The following is a 20,598-nucleotide window of genomic DNA, read 5'->3' as shown; positions in this document are numbered from 1 at the left end:
TCCACTGTTACATATTTCTACGCCTCAAAGCTGCGATTATGTTATTACACCCCATGATTATAGCAGCTTTATGTTTATTTTACTAGTTAAGAATGAATGAATGTTCTCAAAGGTGCTGGTTGATGGATAGCTGTTGTGTTCAGAGAATGTACTTGTCTTTTTATGTGATGAAAGTGCTATTTACTGCCTTACAGAACTATTATTGTTCAATTGCGAATTGCTAAAGGTTTGTCAACATTGGCTTTATGTTTGATTTATTAACTTTTTGTTTGATTTATTGACTTGTTTAACAAACGCCTAAAGATCTAATGAGCCCTGGGCAAGATGTATTCCTGGTTTGTAACCGTAAGACAAGAGATGCTTCGCAGAGGAAAATAACCACTGACTGGAAAATGTGACCTTATTTTCATTTGCACCATCCACCTCACTGAGGTACTATTATATCTTCTTATGTCCTTGAGCTTATAAACTTGATCCATGTGCTTCATGTCAGCAAATAGCACAAGAAAGAGGAGAAAAACAAACTGAACAAATGCTTTGAAATGGAAAATCTGATGATTTCACCTCCCACCTCTTTTGTTTGGCCGTTTATTGCTGCAAAGCAGAGTGCAGAGGAGCAGATGTTTAGCCAAACATGAAGGCGCGGTGCCTGTGTCCTTATGGGGATGGCTCTCCCTCCTCTCACTGCTGATGCATCGACATGACAGCTGCTTGATTTCATGGGGCTGCTAAGAAGCCATTAGTGCTATCAGTGAATTGAAACGGAACAGCGTCTTCACAGTTTTCTGCCACAATTTCTACTATAAGTATTGTTGTAGAGTCATTTTGTGCACATTTGTTCAGAGTGTGCAAAGAGCTACAGCTGAACATACAAACCAACTAGAAGTACTAATAGACTTGTGCAGGGTGTTTTGCCATAATCTGAAAGGGAATGAGCTAGAGCAACGTAAAAAAAAAGGAACAAATCTGTCAGAGTTTGTTTGCCATGTTGGTCTGAAATGAAAGCACAGTGTGCTACTTCAAGCTCACTTAAATCAGAGATGTCTTCTGCCCTCTAGTCAGGCAGAATAAGAGGGGAATATAAGAACTTATGCTGGAGTGTTTTCTTCTTTTCTTTTGTTCAAATTAAAAGTGTTGTTTTTGACGAGATAGTGACTTCAGTTTGACTTGAACATTCAGGAATTAAGGATAGACATAGTTAAGCCCTATTTGCATGTCTACCAAAGTCACAGCAAATGGTTGGTATTGACTAAGCTGATTAGGTGAAATTAGGTTCACGAGCTCCGGGTCTAGGGGTGCTGAATCTGACAGAACTTGGACAGCTTTTGAGGAGACAATCCTGTGTGCACACAACGCTCAACTCTATAATCCCTTACGATTGAAAATGTCCTGTCTTTGGCTACTCAGGAAGCCCATGGCTTTGTTTGAAGCAAGGTGAAACGCTTTAGGTGTCCCCTGCATTGATTGTCATGAGTGCCAGACGGTTGATAGATTAATTTGTTGATTACAGCCATGTACAAGATCATTTATAGCTGCCTATTCTTTCAGATCTAAAGTGCATTTCTGACATTAACACGAGTCGCCATCAGGCTGTTTACCTTTGACTCAGGGCTGCTCAAGCAGGAAGAAAGGCTTACAAAACATTATATTGATGCTGGATGTCAGTATTTGAAAAATAACCTCTCAAACACACTTATCAGATTTCAGTACATGCCTCAATATTGTGCAGTGCTAACAGGCAATTTGTTGCTGATTAAGCTGATTAAATATGCATGACTTTAACTAACTCTACGGTAGGCTATAGTTTACTTTAAGCGAGTGTCTGAACATCTTGGGAAGATTTAGTAACTTTTTAATTTAGTTTTTTACATTTTGTGGTATAAAGAATTATTTAAAATGCTAAATATTTAATGACATTGATTTCCACACTTTATATTCAGACAGTGATTCATTAGTCCTACAAATAATCTATAGATAATAATGACCATCTGGGTGCCCTGTCAAATCTCTGTATGTTGGCTCTGACAGAGAGGGTAAATTTAGAGATGAAGAAGAGGTCTGGTCTCTGTTCACATATTGTTTCACGAGGCAATGTCATAAGCACTATTCCAGCAGCTTTTTAACTTAATAAGAGGGCATGGGGCATGGTATTAATAGTATCATTTTAAAACATTAGAAAGGAATGATTCATTTTTCTGACTCATTTTGCATAGTGAGATTGATAGAACATACTAAATGGGTGTAGCGTTGTTAGCATGTGGCTTTATTGGCTCAGAGCAAGCAAAACAGCTCAAGCGGGGAAGCTGAAATGCTGCAAAGATAGGCTACTTGCTTTATTGTATGGAGTCAATGATCCACTGAGTGGCCTGGATTTTGGTCAGTTTTTTAAGCTAGCATTGCATTCATGTTAAGCAATGAGCCACTTCCCCTTTAAAACACAGAGGTACTTTGAAAGCCCTAAAACCTTTGAGATATTAGATTAGATGTCCCATGTGTAGTTACAGATTAAATTGTGCAGTTTGTCATTATATCATGCCACAGGTCGGCGGTCGCTCACTTATTGAGCGTGTTTACAAGGCAGGTGAATGTCCTATCTCCCGGAAAGTTGGTTGGCTTTTCAGATGTTCTCCCTAACCTTAGATTACCCTACAGTTTTGGGAGCAGCTCAAGCTCACTGGATGTCCCAACAATCATCGCGGGGCGCAAATAATTGTCAAAAGTGCTCAAGCGGTCTTAAGAGAGTGCATATACAAAACTGCGGCTTAGTAGTTGTGTGTCGGTAATGAGAAACGATGTATGTTTCGAAACTCTGACCGAAGCTAACGAGCCAGGGCGCATATGTCTTGTGTTGTAGGAACAAGTGAACAGACTCTGCCGTTAATTAAGCCCAAATAAATAGACACCATTTTGTTTGCTTGCATGGATTACATATGGCGGATTAATTACCAAACAATAACTACTGTAAAGTGCAAGTGGGTCACCCCGTGTTGACTTTGAGGAGACACAAGACACAGGAGCGGCCAAATTTGGGAGGGAATGGCGATAAGCTGCTGCTCTGCTCTTCGTCCCCTGGGCCCGTATTTATCATTCAATGTGAGAATTTCCTTGATGAAAGTCAAGGTTGTTTTTGCATGCTCTGTCTCAGCTGGGATGCCTGTTTTTTCCACCAGCAGTAGCAGCAGCAGCAAGGTGAAAAGGTTGATTTGGCCCTCCAAAGAGAAAGCCTTGTTTGGAAAGTCCAGGCTCGTTTCTTTTAATGAAGTCTCAAAAGGTCCTGATGATTTTTCCACTTCAGGGCTGTTTGTGTTTTGTACATTAGAACAGGGCTGAAAATACAGATGTACCGTTTTGTGCAACCAACAAAATAGCCTGCTGAAAGTCCCTGTGCATTGATTAACTCCACAGCTCATTCTGGTGTCACAAAGTCAAAGTAAACAACACCAGATTTTGTTACAGAGGCATGCATATTGCAAAGTAATGAACAAAAACAACCTGTTAAATGTGTCTCTAAAGTAAAGCTTATTCGAACAACATCCACACTTTTCAAGGTTATTCCTTAGAATTGATTGATTAATAGCGGTCAATGCGGTGGAGAAAAGCAGGTCGCTGAAATAAACATATTTACCCAGCAATGCCCATAGTAGTAACTTCTTTTCAGTATAACTTGTTTTATTGAGTTGCCATGAACAGAAAGTTTCCATTTCCAAGAACATATGCACCATGAAGAGTTTTCAAACATAAATCGCAGATCTCTGCAATTGTGACCCTCGTTTTAACACATTTTGCCACACTCAATCATAAGGGTATTGCTTTCTGTACACACTACCTATAATTCCTGACAGCCTTGTGGAGAGTGGCCTGGTTGGATAAGAGCCATTAGAGGTAACGCTAACAGACCACTTAGAAGTATAGTGCAGCTCTGCTAAAATGAATGTTGTGTCTAAGAACTATATTGGGCAGTCGCTGTATGTTCGCATCCTCTCTTGCTGCCACATGCCTATCATTTTCCTCCTTTGAGCCGCTATTTGATTATACAAACACAGCGGGGTCCTGGAAACCTGCTTTTTAGTCCAATGTTTACCGCACCTTGACATTTCCAATCTGTGGCGAGGCCTGTATTTACACTTCTCAGTAGAACTCACCGGTGCTGACTGCGCTCTGATGAGGACGGATACCGGCGACGGAAGCGAAATAGGAAAGCGGTTTTGGTGTGTGGGAATGGGAGCGTTATTGGTTTCTCTATTGCCGTGCCTCTTGGGTCAGTGGGATTCCTGATGATAGTATAGAGTAGAGCTTATAGCAGGGGCCTGTGAAGCTGTGAGAGGCACTGCGGCTTTAAGACACATACAATCACATATGTAAGCACACGAGCCTTCAGTCTATAAGGGACACACGCGCACACACACTCTCTCTCACAGAAATGCATGAGATTGCGCCTCGACAGCCCCCGTTTATTGATCTTCTGCAGCATTTAAAATCTGGTCACTGCTGCCACAAAGGCTTTTTATTTTAGCTGCGCTGGCAAAGCTGGCTCCGAGCTAAGCCAGAATTTTAAATATTTAACTCCTACAGAACTCCACCAGATATGACAAGGGGAGAACAAAATAAACAGGGAAGCACTTCTTGAGCCGAGCAGAGATGCGCGTATTTGTCCAGGACGGGGGTTTTGTGTTTTTTTATGTAAACTGCGCCGGTAGAATCAGTCCGCCCCGGCTTGTGGGAGCTAACGTTTGCGCTCAAATCTGCAAACACGGCACGGCTATCCTTCGTAAAGTTTTTTATCTGCAATCCAATGTGATCATAAACCTCCCCAAAGTCAAACAGAAGAAGAAGACATTGTGAGTTCAACGTGCAGAAGTGACCCACGCGGTTATGCCTTGTTAGCGGAAAAGGCTGAAATGGTTGCAGTCGTTGGATTAGTCATTATTGGACCCGGGACAAGGTGCTGTTTTTAGCATTCAAGGATCATGGTTTTGCAGATGGCTACCACTTATCACTCCACACGCTCACTCTTTTTAGGGAGATACAATTAAAATAGGAGAAAGTAATTGGAATAATGATTAACACTGATGGATCAATTGTGCCTCTTGTGTCAATGATGGGAGGGTGACATAACTATTGGAGGCTTTCAGATTCTGTTCATGGTGCGTACTCCCAGATGAGGGAAAGAGACAGTTCTACGTATTGAGAAGTTTAAAACAGGAAGACGCACAAATGTTGAACCTAATGAGTGTCCAGGCCTTTGAACCAACATGCATTCTGCAAGGTCTGTGGAACAAAATGTATCCAAAATAGACTTAAAGATTAGAATAAACACGGTCTAGTAAAGCCCATTACACCCAAACACATTGTCTTCTCCAGCTTTAACATGGTAATGATCTGATGAGCTCGCTTCACACCACATTCCCAATGATTTGTCTTGAAAAGGTCATGCACATTTCTGCCATGATGAGACATTGTAGCGGGCTGCGTGTTGTCTTAACATTACTCATTCTTCTACAATCCTTTCCCCTTCATTTAACCATACCCCCGCGTTAGCACTACTGCCACTTCTACCGCTGTTGTTGTTGCTGCGCCCCCTCCAGCCCTCCTAACCCCTCCAGCCCATCCCGCAGAGTGCGCCGAAGGGCTGAGGCATTGTCCCGTCTTTCCCCCTCGACTCCTCTCCTCTCCCTTTTCCCAGTGTCTGTCTCTCTCTCGCCTTCTGAACGATGACACTGAGAGACAGCTGTAACGTGAGACGCCTCGAGATGCTGGCAGCGGGGAGGGAGCGGGCCCTTTATCTCAGACTGGGGGCCACTGACCTCTCTCATTCCCCTTCCCCTGTCTCTGCCGCGTCTGTCCCGAGCAGAGGCAGCAACAGCGGCAGAGAGCATCCTTCTCCACCTTCCCCCAACCGGCCGACCAGCCAGCCAACCAACCAACCACAGGCGCACAAGCGGGGCAGCCAGGCCTCTTTTCAAACGTGCAGTCGCTGTAACACAAACCTGCTGAATGAAACCGCGCGTGTTGTCTATGTTTACACCGTTTACAGCTGCTTGTGGCCGTAGTAGAAACAGGACACGTTTAAACCGTTCGCCATCACTACAACCATTTTGTCCAGGTAGTTTGCCCCATGGACACTCTGAGGCGCACTGTGCACTGATGTGTTTTATAAATAGTTTTACTGTGAGGGAATTAAATGTTGCAGGTGGAAACGGTGCATATTTACTCGGACACACACCGTAAGCTGATATGTTGATTTGTATAAGGCCCTCTGAAATAACTCCACATTCACAAGCCAGTGTCAGGTATCTGTAGTTAACACCTGTCATTTAGTCACCCTCATTTTTATGTTGAGCAAAAAAGGGACAAAGACACAGAGCCTTGTTTGGATCACAACTTGTAGCTTAAAACATTTCTGCTTGCAGTGAAGTGTCAATCAAAACTATCTAAGGTACGTCGCTGATGTCACCGTATGGAAACGGCATGTAAAGAGAAGCCAAATGAGTGTCAGCGTTGAATATTATTTGTTTTGACGCTCAGTCCAGAACGTAGACGGTTCTGTTGAGATGAAGTCAGTGTGAACGTGTAGACCCTCCTCTGTAGATGTTCAGCGATAAACCTGAGCCAACAGCAGTGACAGCGGCGTCCAGGGAAAGCGTCTCAATCACCCAGAGACTGTTGCTGTGTAATTATCTCACTGAAAGGCAAAGGAGATGGGCTCCGTCCTTTTTGTGCCGCACATTTGGGAATCTATTGGCAGATTGATCAGGGAATTTTCTCACCAATCACCTTTTTGTAATGCAAATTGATGTATACAGTTACGGTTGTGTCGTACATGGCTCGCATAGCACAAGCAGTTGTGTCAGCCGTGTAATCAACATTAGCTATAGGGCCTTTGTAACATAATGCGCAAGTTGCAGCAGTCTCTCTTTGACATTGGTTTATAGGAAGGTCCAGTGAAACTTTATCCCAGTATTACGGGACACTACATCGCGAGAAGTCATCATATATCGCAACATTATTGAAAACGTTACCCAAAAACAACAATGCATAGTTACTTTTGTGCATTTAGTTCCATTTCTGCCTTGTTTTGGCCCTGATTTGGTATTACCTGCAGTAGTTCTCATATTATGTAGCCCTGCGATAAAGTGCTGTGTTTGTGATCTGTTTAAAGAGACAAAGTTGTGTAATGTGTGTTGGTGTGTGTCGATGGAAACGCACGCGCACATCCCTGAACTCTAGGCGCTGCTGCTAGTGCTAAACCCTTGGTGAGGACTCCCGCGTGTAATCCAAACATTTAGAGCTAATTTAAGCGCACAGCCAGGAGCAGCATCCTTTAGGAAACTACTCTCCCGCGCTCCCCTCGGCTCTGGCCCGGACCTGTGGCGAGCCGCCGAGTGCACGTCGTATTTGTTTGTGCGTCTTGTTGTCGCTGGAGGGAAATGAAAGCACTCAATCACTCACCTGTCAGAGCACTTCACATTCTGACCGTAACACACATCCACAGTCGCAGCCGGCCCGCGCACACACTTAGCCCCCGGGCACTGACAGGACTGGCCCTTTATTGACTCCCTTGATCAAGGAGACAGCAGATCCATTTAATAGAAGCTCCACACACAGAAAGAAATCAAAGTGGATTCACATCTGGGCTGCACACTGCCGCCGTTTCATTCCCTCATTCAAATGGCTACATAGAGTTTGGATGTTCGTCTGCTGAGCTCTACAAAGGGCTACAGTAAAATGTGCTTTCCTTTCCGAGTAAAGCAAATTTGAGGCTCAGTGTTCAGCTGTTTTGGGGAAGTGGATAAACCAAACCTGGAGTGGGCTTTGAGGTTTTTACATGGAAACATCAGTGAAACTACGCTAGCGATGCAGATGGACTAAACCTATGTCTAAAATAGGACAGACTGTTACTTGTTAAGGCCATCCATGGGTTTGAAGTGGGGCTGTGGCGCTCAGCCTTGGCCCCTCGTGGCCCCAGTTGTTGGTGTTTTTTTGCGCGAGTGTTTTGGAGGCCGTTAGCCGCGCGGCGCAGGGAGGAGGACGTGACAGCTGTGTTTGTCACGGCTCCTCTGACCTTCACACGTCATCTTTATGGATCATCAAGGCGGCCGCAATCCTCTCCTGCTCGTGTTGTGGCCCGCTGCTGCTCTGATTATCCTCCGCCAGAGTCCTGCTCACATCCTGTGCTCATATCACCGTCTGCTTGACACCAGCTTTGTTTCTCCCATCCTGAAGAAAGCGCCCACGTGAGAGATTTAGGAGCCACCGCGGAGCCCAAGGACAGGGGCCCGGTGGTAAAACATGTCGGTACTAAAACTTGACGTAAAGAATGTTTTTGATTTCCGGCCATTTAACAAATCGCCGATGAAGACTTTGGTGGTATGAAGACATCATGACATCACCAACAACGATGAATCTTAGAAACAATGAGCTTGGGGTTGACTGTTACAGAGCAAGCATCGAGAAGGCCTTTCATTCATGTTAAAATCTCCATTGGTGCAACATTACACTCACTTGGAATACAAAGTGGATCTAACAGTAGGGACACTAGTGCTGCCACCTGCCATTAATGCCAGAAAACAGCGATTTCCACACACTCATCACTAACTCATCCCTGATCTGACAGAGGACACACGACTAACCTTCACCTGGTTACGGCTTCTGTCACGTATGCAATAGAACTAATGTACATGAAGAACACAATGAAAAACATAACCTTTATTCAGGCGCCAGAAAGAACCTTTCAATTATAGTGTTGTTGGCCTAGTTTCCCTCAGAGCCAGTTTATGAGTAAGATGATGAGAGCCAACATCATAAACGTGCTGTATCACAAACACTTCATTACAGTTCAACAGTGGAAGTTAGCTGCAAACTCTTTAGAGGTTATGTATGAGGTACATTGTCCCTATGTTTAGTTTAATCACAGGAAAAAGATGTCAGGTGATGCCATCTATTGCAGTGTTGAGAAAAAATATCTCCTTTAACCTTGTATAGTGTTGAATTGCATTGAATTGTCGCAATAATCAAATCAATTATCTGACCTAATTGCTCAGGTAGACAGCAAACAGCAAAATGGTTCTGAAAGTAGTCGATGGATGTGACATGTTGAATGTGTGGGTAATCATAACATCAGGCACTCTCCTCTGTAACACGGAAAGAGATTGTTCCTTTGCTAACTTCTCGCTAAACTTGCTAAAATATATAATTTTGTTTCCGGTAAGTAAAAAATCAGGCTGACAGCACTTCTGTTGCAGCGGAGCAGACCAGTCCAGGTTGGCTGCATATCTGAGCTACAAATGAATGAGGTTTATCCTGCAGAGGACAGCAAAAAGGGAAGTGGAATGGCTAATGCAGCAATGGGCTCCGTGCCATTAAGAGCAGAAGTTTTCATGGTCACACAAAATGAGGGATGCGCACAATCACACCCTCCCGCACACTCCCATATATATATATATATATATATATATATATATATATATATATATATATATAACTATACTGTACACATTCTACATCTCGCAAATGGATGGCTCTAATGTTCTGAGCTTTGCAGCAGTCCCAGAGCGTTTCCCTCTGTGTGCGGTGCACTCCCTCGAGAAGCCACTTGCTCCATCAAGTCAAAGGAAGAAACCATTTAGTGCAATGACAAACACGCGTACACAGCCCTGGCGAGCTGGGACACTTTAGATTGCTCTTTGGCAAACGTTTCTCACTCTCCTCACCAGCTCTCATTGTCTTCTAGCATCCATGATACTTCAGTGTTTCCCATAGATGCATGTAGACGCCTCTTGACAGCCTCCTGACACTTTGACCTGGCCTCTGAAATTCACCTATCGCTCCTTTGATACCTTTTTGAGCAGCATAGTGTTTATGATCAGATGATCATTTGTAACGCCAGTTCAGTGCTCAGCTTGCCTTCAGAATATGGGAGTGAAAGTTCGGCTACAGGCTGCCTCCACAGTCTCTTCTGTAAATGAGTCACTTTATAGTTATAACGTACTCTTCTTCTACACAAATGTACCTGGGCGAGTGAATCCATTTTGTCAGCTTTTAGACCCAGATCATGTAACGATAAAGGATGCTGCCCCGGAGTTAAACACTGCCAGTAAATCACGGGGCAAAGGAAAAGCTGGAAGAAGCACTTATTTTAAGCCGCTGGAGAGACCACACGGGGGGAAGGGGTAGAGGCAGATACGAGTTGGGAAACACAGGGAGAGAGAGAGCCTTTGTGCTGTGTGCTGACATTGTGTGTGTGTGTGTGTGTGTGATGAAGAGATGAATCACTGCTATTTAGGGATTGGTTTCCTGCAACTGATTGTGCGACGACTGTGTGGCGGACGGACTGTCAAGACTTGCCTGTTTTGTTCAGGGGCTTGAGGAAAATGTCTGCGGCCAAGTCTCCACTCCCACTGGGCCCGGTGCGCCTCTAACAAGCCATCAAATATTCACAAGCAAGGGAATTTACCCAATCTCAAATAGGTGTACACTAGGAGTACACACTAGTAAGTACTGTCTCCAAGTGCAAATATGTGTGAACTAACAAGATGAGGAGCATGGACGTGTTTGGAACTTGTTGACTGCGCTCAGGCTGATGGATTTCAGTGGCTCATCTCGTTGTGGTTTGAAATAGTTTTCGGAATTATTTATAGTCATTTTATCTAGCGTCTGTCAAATCTCTTGAGTAACATTTTGGCTTCAGTTGTTTTACTTTTACGTGTGGAGTACAACTTCTGTTTACTCCATACATGTCTTTATGCTGTGACAGTAACTTTTCAATCTTATGAAGCAGCTGAAAGTACTTCCCCTCTACGCTTTGGAAATCTTCATTTTATTAATGATTATTTATGTTTTGTTGACTATCTTATGTAGCTTATGTAGCACTTTGAATTGCTTTGTGTAAGAATGATGCTGTTCAAATAAACCTGCCTCCTCTTGCCTTGGGTAATAGTTTTAATGACTCTTTTTTTTTTTTTTTTTACTTCTACAGTACTGTTTTTGCTTGCCTATTCACCTTTGCCAAACAAACTCATTGAACGCTCTAATTTTACACTATTTGAAATTTAATTACGGTGTGTTTTTGTGGACAAGACGCAGAAACCTAAACACTTGTTTGTTGTGCAGATGTTGTTGATTAATTGTACCTCTTCAGGGCCTGAAAGGATTTGTCTGAGTTAAGGAGAAGTTGTGGGAAACTGAAGGCGGCTCTTGAGGCAGCAGACACAGCTGAGAGGCTGCAGTCTGTCCATGTGTGAGCCTGCCTCGAGGCTAATGCAGGTACAGGCTAATTATAACCCGGCCGACTGTTTCTGTGCCTCTGTTTGTGCTGTAGCTTCGGGAGAGCAACACTCAAATAATGAAGGCAGTAATGATGGATATAATCACATACATTTGGGGTTTTACATCTTGTACACACAAGATTTAGCTGAAGTTGCTCTTGGATTCTATTAAATCACAGGTCACAGAGGTTCACAGTAAGTTACATGATATATAACGCAATAACGCAGTAAACATCTTAAACTTGAGCTGTACAGTTTTGGGATATGTATTTATTCAAGCTTGCTGAAGTTGATTTGCAATTGTTCATTAAAGTGTCTTGGAGCTCTAACATTTGAGATGAAGTGCTAAGCTAATGTAAAACATGTTTGTAGATGAAGAAATGACAGTGAGCTCTTTTTTTTAACAGAATGTGACTCCGTGGGGACACAGTATATTGTATTAAGGATATTTCACTTGCTACATTGCAGTCTTTGCTAATTACAACCCTTCAAATTGTGATCTAGATTGTGGTTAATTGTGCAGTCCTACTATTAACCAGGGTATAAAATATCTGTCTTGCTGCGCTGCACAGCATAAGTCTGGGGTAAACATGAATATTTAAAGTACCTGCCAATGATGAAAAGTGCTAAGATCTTAAAGTAATACAGGGTTAATAGACTAACTGGCTGATTGTGGCGGGGAAAATGACGGCAGACAGCCGTGGCTTTCTTATCCGGTGTAATTCACCTGCCTCGTGGCTGGCAAATCATTTTCTGTGCCGAAGCCCTGTGAGCACAGATCCTTTAATCATGTGCTAATAGGCCGTTATGAAAAAGCTGCAGATGAATCCGGCCTTACCTGGCTCTCTGTTATCATCATCGCTCCTATGAGTTATCAAAGTGTTTGCGTCTGTGTATCTCCACCATTACACTTCGATCACAGCTCTTGTAATTATCGTCAACAGCGAGGTTCGGCTGATGGTGCTCAGTGGTGACAGGAGTGCTGTGTGCTGTCGACTCAAACACGTCTGCAGGGCACCCAGTGTATTTCACATGCACTCACTTCAACAAGTGACGTTTAGAGATACTTAAGTGCAAGCAAAATGAATTATGAATTTATCTGACGGAAACATGGAGCCCAAGGCAAGATGGGCCGCTCGCTGGAAAACAAATATTCTAAGTAATAGTTGACCGCAGCCATCATCAGAGATCCGCAAAATAAGGATTTACAAACCGCCACGACAGAGGAAAATTGTGCAGTAAATCTAGAAATTGAGAGATCAAAGGAAACTGCAGACCAAGCTTTTGTCCTGGCCTCTTATCACTTTTCAGGCCATAGACTGTATATCAAATGGACACAGGGATAGACATGAAATTTGAGCTGCGTAGCCTCGATTGCACCTCATAAGCGCCTTTTATATGATATGTAGCATGTTGCTAATGGCAGCTCAAGAGATGATATCTATTTTTGTTACTAGGGCTGTGCAAGATGAGAGAAAATCATCACCGGTAACGGTTTGGAATATTTTGCTAAATCATTTAAAGATGATGCATTTAATCAACAAAAATGCAAAGTGCGTCAGTTTTTTTCATTCAATTGTGTCAAAAGAAAACTTCAAAGTACTAAAACAAGACCAAAACCAGGTGAGAAAGGAACTGAGGACGATCCAGACAAAAAAATGTGCCTCACATAATGCCTCACATAATGATTGCAATAACAGTGATATATTGTGCAGCCCTCTTTGCTACCCATCATTATTGGACTGATATTCAGACAAAGAAAGGTTAAAGATTAAACTGACCATTTTATATTTATAGTTTAGGGAAAATATTTGTTGTAAAGATAGAAGTGATGGTTCTATTTCTTGATCAAAGTTCACTGAAAAAATAGTGAACTTGAACTAGATCCAACATCCAAGAGGTGAGCAAGGCCTGTTGTTGTGAGAGGGGGAGGACACCGTTGCCTCAAAGGTGTTTTCTCAAATCCATTGAACCTAAAGTATGTTCACTGTGCCCCACCTCACTGTGTGAGAGCGGTGCTTTGGGTAAAACTGGAATCCTGGCAATACAAGCAACACATTTGTCGCACTGTGACAAATTCTCAAGATGTGTATGAGCAACAAGTGCAGCGTGTTCACAGTCTAAAGAGACAGTAAACTGGCGAGTGGTTTGAAACACATTGGAAGGGGCAGAGTCGAATGTGCCTTGTGTGGAGTCCAGCTCCTCTAGTGAGAGCAGACACGAGCTGGAAACATCAGCGCTCTGTGCTGGTGGAGCAGAGACTCCATTCTGTTGCCGTTGACCAGATGGATGTGTTTACTGTCAACACAACCTTGTTAGATAGCCACCCACACGCGCTGTAGCACTGTTTGTGTGCCTGCAACATCCCCAGCCTTTGCTGTACGTCTGAGAGGAGATACTGATGGAAATGGAATACTCTATATTTTAGAGATTTAAATCTGTTTTTGATTGTGCTGCAAATATCCTATATCTTAATACATAAGCTTATATTTGATTGACACTGTTATAAGATTAAATAGAGACAATAATTGTGACATTTTTACTCTTAAAAACTCATGTCTCATCAGTCATACGTGAGAAACACTGCAGTGACAACAACGCTGTTTTGAATTTAATTTTCTTTATTTTATCAGGCAAAACTTTAAGAACAAACTATTTGTAAGAACAATGTTGGCCTGAATATCTTCCAGATAATACTTTTACTCCTGTCTTGTAGACGATGTGCTGTTCACGGAGAGTGGAAATTTGAGCATGACATTTTGCAGTATTAACCAGTCATCTGAACGTGCTGCCACAGGTCGCTGATGCTTATTGCATTGCACAAGTTAATTATGATGTATCTTTGTTAATTGGAAAATGTAAAAGTGGTAATGCGTGTTTGCTTGCGTGTCATCATAAACAGGCGAGTGGCAGTTTGTGTTGGATTTGTAGAGGGCCTCAGAGACAATACCTAAGCGCTGGGCGTGAGAACAGCGGCCGGGCTGGGTTCTCTCTGCAAGAACTGTCTTGTGTTTGGGGAAAATATCCTCACTCTCAAAGCTCCAGTGTCTAGATCCATTTCTCACAAACAGGTTTTGCAAGAAGAAAGAGGCCTGTGTGCGAATATCTTTGTGTGAGTAAGTGTAGCCACAGCTGCGCCTCAGACGTCACTGTACTCCGCTGTTTGATGTGTCTGGACCACAAATGCTTAAGCCCGGGCTATATCTTTTTAAGTTACATCTGAAGAGAAAAGACAGCCATAGTGTTCCACAATCACACAAAAAACAAATCCTTCAAATCAAAGGCGCACGTGCGCAGGTGTATTTTTAACTTGATCCCTTCTGTGTTTTCCCAGGTGTTGCAGCAGTGATGTCAAAGAGCTGAAGACATCTCGAACAGTGAGTACATTTAACTCCTATGCACAGCTTTTGACAAAAAACACACACACAGCGTTGTCTTATTGTCACACCACTGTACACGGATGGCGCCAAACTTGCAGACTCCTCCGGTTTCAGGCCTAATTTGATTTTCATTCGTTCAGTGAAAGAGCATGCATGTGTACGTGTGTGTGTTTGTGCGTTTTCTCCCCCCAATTAAATTTAACAAGAGCCCCTTGAAAAGCAGTTGTTATGATTACATTACAAATTCGAGGTTCATTCAGTGAATCAAGCAATTAATTACATTTCTTTCATTTTAATCAGAATATTTGCACGAAGCATACACACCTAATAAACAGCCTTTGAGCCTTTCGGAGCGGCGTGCCCCGAGCGCCTCTGCCCGATGTAAATGGCTGTTAACTGTGCCCCGCGGTGCTTCCTGCTCAGGATCTGGGATTGTGTGGTGCGTGTTTGTTATGTGGCACTTTAATCTGGCTCCTCTCCCGCGCGGCCCTGTGTTTCCTCTTCCTCTGTCTCAGGGAGAGCCGTCTTCGTCCTTAAGGCTTCACTTCAAGCAGCGGCGAGGTGGCAGTTTGTTGTTGTGCACGGCGGCAATGACTTGCACTTTTCTCTTCTCGCCCTGACACGCTGGCCTTGTGCTGCTAGTGAGCTCAAAGACCATCCTTTTAGAAAGTGTTATTTTTTTTCTCGATAAGGAGATGTTTTGCTGGTTTTATTTCTGTCCTTATCCGTGCTTTCGGAAGGTTTTTTTGTTCAAGGTGGGAGCTAACTCTAACAGTTTATCTACAGATGTATGTCATCCAATCCTCAAGTTGAATTTGACTTGTGGTTTGTAAAAAAAATGCATCTCATACCTACCTTCTCTCTCTCTCTCTCCCATCCACTGAAGATGAACCAAATGAAAATATTATGCAATCTTACAAACTCATACTATTCTCAAAATGAATGAGTGGTTGTTTCAGCTCCATTTGCTCATTAATGGAAACTGACTTCTTTAATCATTGTTCAGACATTTTAACTAAACTTGTTTAAAGCCACACTGCGGAACATTCCTTATTATATTTTGCTACGTCACAAGAGCAATTAAACTGTTGCTAAATGCTAATACAAAAACAAAACAAAACATGGAAGCGATACCAAATGATCACCAAGCTAAACAAATGTGTTATCAAAGTAAAGCAAATGAATGAATTTGATTAAGCCTGGTATTTGGCTACTCTTTAAGCTGTTTAACGTTGGCAGGCTGATGTGGATCGAATCGCATTGTGACATGTCTTTCTTTCGATTGCCATTACTGACAGCGTTGTGGTCGTGTTTGTTGACATTATGAAGAGGCCACTGCGTGATTACTAAAGGTACAAAATGGTCGTCAGGTGGAAGCTTGTTGTTGCCAAGGTGGCCATCTTACGTCGGGACGCGGCTGGTGTCATTTGTGATGAGTATTGATGAGCTCTCTCTTGGGGAATCCATTTTTCAGAGGGCGCATGTTTGAGTTTTGCAGCGCAGCCTCCGCACCTATAGCGCTTAACTGCCTGAGTCTGCGTTGTAGCCCACAGAGAACAAACCCATCGGAGCACGGGGAAACGATGGAGCTCATCCAAACAGCGATGGTGTAATTAGCTGACATTTGTTGCTTGGAAGACAAGGGGAAGAAGGGAAAAAAAAGAGAGAGAGAAGAGAGTGCAGCAAAACACCCAAAGGAATATGCAAATGTTGAGTGTAAGAGAAAATGAAAGACGTGCTTAATGGCACTGAGACAGAACTGTATTACTCTCACGATTTTCATGAACCCGCTGAACTCTCTGAGATGCTACTGCCGATGATTTTTTTTTTTTTTTCTTATTCTTTTGGCCCTAAACGTTATGAGCTGTTGGTCAGGAAGGGCGATGGGGATGAGAACAGGGACACAGCGGATGATACCTCTGTTCAGCCTTGTCTTTCACAGTGTTCGGTAACCTCCAGGACACACAACAGCGATCACACAAGGCAGCCATCCACAAATCCTGCCTCGCTCAGGTTACAGGCTGCGCTCTGTGCCGCTCTACCAGCAAACATGTAAGCAAAAGTACTACGCGATAACTCTGTGACCGGGTCCGCAAATACCAAGCTTTTTTTATTCAAATGTAAAGCTGCCTATTTGGGGCGACATGTAAACACAGCTGCCCATTTAGTAAACAGGCTCGGTCAAGACGAGATTTTTGTTGCTTATACGATTATTACATCTTTTGAAAGGTTATCTTGGAAAGGGCAAGTGGTGGCTTTTTGCTAACACAAAGACTGTTCAGTTAAAATTAAGGTTCTATTGTGTATCTTTGCTACTGGGAGGAAAGCGCGTTTGCAATGCCAGTGTCAGTCCTCATTTATTGGCCTGTTAGTCTGCTGAGAAGGAGAAAGAAATCTAATCAAATGTTTTACTTGCGGCAAACAAATTACAAATTAGTCAATGGCACTCGGTGAGGCCTAGTGAAGAAGATCCCATGGTCCACTATTTCTGCTGTTAAAGCTTGTTGATAAGGCATGACCATTTAACTACTAATTACAGTAGCAGTAATTAACTGTAGCACTTACAAGTCTGTTCTACCTCTCCCTGCACTGTATCGATGAGCCAGCTGAAGTCTTTCAATGCGCAACCGCGGATCCCAGCACCGGGGAAAGCTGAAAACATAGATATTGGGCCTATTTTGAAAGTACACGGACTTATTTAAAACCCACATGCACACACGCTGAACGGTTAATATGTCTGATGTGTTTGTGTGCATGTATTTAGTAGTAAGGCATGTGCTGACTATTTGTACTTAAGCCAAGGTGCTGTGTTGCCGCTGTGTGAAGCAGCAGTTGTGCTTACGCAGCCCCATCTGCTTGATCCAAACTTGAAATGCAATGCCTTTTAATGACAAAATACTGACTTGCAGTGTGGCGGCGGCGTGTGTGTGTGCGTGTGTGTGTGTGTGCGCCTGTGTGTGTGAGTGAAACAGACAGGAATAAAGGGAAGCGGGGAAGGAGAGAGGAAAACATCTCGAAGGTCAGCAGCAGCAGGCGGCCGTAGGGGAGAGACACAGATAGTCTTGCGTCAGCCCCACAGCGGTGCTCCTGCTTTTTATGTGCACCAACGTGTGGCTCCTGTGGGGAGGCATTTCCATCCGCATCACATACATTCGCATTAGCAAGATGGACACTTTGTCTGGCTTTCATCTCCTCACTCGCGACTTCCTTCTGTTCACTCCAGCTCTGAGCTTTATTGCAGGAGATTTTTCACGTCGTCAGGGGATTTAAACATTTCCCCCTTTTTTTTTCTTTCTTCCTCCTTTTTGTTGTTTCAATTTACCCACATTGTTTCATTTCTACGTTTCAGACATTCTTGCAAATCTACAGTCAGTCCGTCCATTTTATCTGTCTGTCTTTTGCTAAATCTATCACGATCAGTCCCCATCTCCCGCCATGTGTTGCCATCTATCACTATATATCACTATCCCTCTATCTTTGTTTATCTAACCATCTGAAATGACCTCTGTTTGGTTCACTTTAATATACAATTGCCTCTCTATTTGTTGCTTGAAATCCCTCCCTCCATCCATCCATCTGATCAGATATTCATTTTGAGCGATCACTACCACTCGTTCCAATTAAACGCCATGTTCATCGGTGGCTATTCTGACTTCCATTCCTCGCCCTTCCCTCTTGTATCCCACACATTGTTGCCATTACAGCTATTGCAGTCTCATATTAGCCGCATAGTGCACTGTCTGTCTCCTGAAGTCAGAGTCGGAGGAGGGCTTCTAAGGAGGAGGGGGCAGAGGACGGGCCACAGGACAGGAAGTAGCAGATGAAACAAAGAGAAACCCACGGCCGGCGTCACAGTGAGTGGAGTGAGTGAAGACAGTTGGGTAGATGCGGTTCGGCCATAAACGCAGCAGATAGACCCAATAAACCCGGGGCTCTGAGGGCAACAGCTGGCATCATGGAGAGAAGATAGAGAGAGAGTGTGTGTGTGTGTGTGTGTGGCCTGCTTCAGCACACAGCAAACGCAAAACTGGAACTGTGCCATATCCTCAAAACTATTAAAATCATGATTAAAAACAACATGAATTAGCCATAACACCCTTTATTGATTCCAAATTAGTTATACACAGCTATAAATTGAGAATGGAAATCATAACCGTATTAAACCTTTTAAATGTTATTGGAGCCTTTGTTGGTTGTTGACTTTATGGCACTAAATGTCTTTGCTGGAAACAAAAAAAAGGGTTTGTATTTGGCCTGGATAAGCACAGGGTGAAAGTGGGTGAAGAGCCTAACCAGGACTCGAACCTACAACGTTGAGGCCTAAACAGTGGCCTGTGTACTAGCGCAGCAGCCTTACCAACTAGGCCACCAGCTGCAGGTCTCTCGCGTCAGTGACAGTTGTCTGGAGCAGGTTTGGGTTTTTTGGAGGAATAAAATTTGAACTATTTTGTATTGTACATGGTAAAGCTTTCATTTGTTGTTTAGGCCGAGTTTTGGAAAAGAGACTAAAAACGGTCCGTCTCATGAGCTGTATTAGTAAAAGGCCATGTTCAGAATTTAATAAGAAAGCAAAAAAGCTATTAATTTTCTCCATATTGCCTAGACTTAGCTGTGATTGTTGAGGTATTCATAGTCTATGCTGCTCTCTGCACCTTTAGATGGCCTAATGTGACTGAAGCGGACTTTGCTTTGTCCTGTTCGCATGTTGACGCTGATTTTTTTTTTTTGTGGGGAGTGCACAGAAGCGACTGATGAGTGGATCCGTTTCAAAGCGAGCGTTGGAATAGGTGTTAGGGCTAAGTCCCGGGAGCTCACGTTTCAATCGGGTTTGTGCGGGGCTAAAAGGTTTGAGATGTATGGGGTTTAAAGGTCTCCTCCTAATGTTTCATAAATCACCAGCATGCAATTACGTTACATTATGACACCCAAAACTGTTGCGCCGTGTGTTCCAACACTGCCCCGCGCGAGCTCACAACAAACACACAAGAGAGAAAGCCACTCTTCCCCGGGCTCTCTTTGGGAGCGCTCACAGCTTGGGTCCTTTGCTGCTGTTTTGTCTGGGCCTCTATTCAGAGTGACCCCTCGTGACCAGTGGCATTATGGCGCGGCCGGCAGCCCCTGAGCGGACGCGGGCTCCCCGGGTGCGAGCCGTGATTCATGGGACAAGGGTCTGTAAAAAGAGCAGCGTTTTCGCAGGACAGTGGGGGTGAAGCCAAAGTCTGGATGGCAGTTAAGACCACGCGGCCCATGGGAGGGACTCTGTGTGGACTGGTGCTTTTGCAGACAAGAGGGGGGCGGGTAAAGAGGAGACAAGAGCTTCTTTTTCAGGCATTTGAGGGATTCGAGCCACCAGCCTGTCTTCTCAGTTGGCAAGTTGTGTTCATGAGCAGAATCATAAGTAAAACAATCTTATCTTGATTCTTACTAACTTAGTGACTGAAAATTGCCAGAATATCCCCACAAGTGATGAGCCTCTTTCACCATTTTCTACTGGTGTGTGGCATAAACCTTCATCTGTATCACACAATCTAGAGTCACATGATATCCTCAGCATTAAAGGACATGGATGAACTTGCAAAATATGAAATCAAACCTTACTCTATCCTTAATTGAGTGAATCAGTGTCTTATTTAACACTCTTTATGAGTTCATATCAGCCTTACGCACAATATTGGGATCCTTTTTTCCGGGACATATTTCCAATGAATCTCTTTGTCTAAAAAAAACCCTCAAGAAGACAGCTGAGTAAACCCACAGCAATGCTCGAGCATGTCTTTGCTAAATCTATCCTCAGGGCAATCTGCACTTTTTAACAATCGTAGCTCGGAGGCAGGTACAAAGTACTAAATGTTTCGGCGTTATCTCCAACACTTCCCCAATCGAACAGAGAACCAGTTTAAAGGGCACCGGGAAAAAGACACGCTGAGAAACAAAGCGGCCTCATGAATACGAGC

General features: G+C 43.5%; 1 protein-coding gene across 15 annotated transcripts in view; it reads left to right on the top strand.

Moving 5' to 3' along the window:
* Window positions 1-20,598, top strand: part of baz2ba (bromodomain adjacent to zinc finger domain, 2Ba) — a gene marked incomplete at its 3' end in the record, with an annotated part of 77,656 nt that overhangs the window by 1,469 nt on the left and 55,589 nt on the right. For all 15 annotated transcript variants that reach the window (XM_079555808.1, XM_079555810.1, XM_079555813.1 and 12 more), the window contains one exon: window positions 14,599-14,641. The remainder of the gene's footprint in view (window positions 1-14,598; window positions 14,642-20,598) is intronic.

Source organism: Gobius niger (genome assembly GCF_951799975.1).
Source record: "Gobius niger genome assembly, chromosome: 4".
Taxonomy (NCBI): Eukaryota; Metazoa; Chordata; class Actinopteri; order Gobiiformes; family Gobiidae; genus Gobius; species Gobius niger.
Note: the sequence above shows the minus strand (reverse complement) of the source record. Positions and strands in the feature narration are given on the sequence as shown.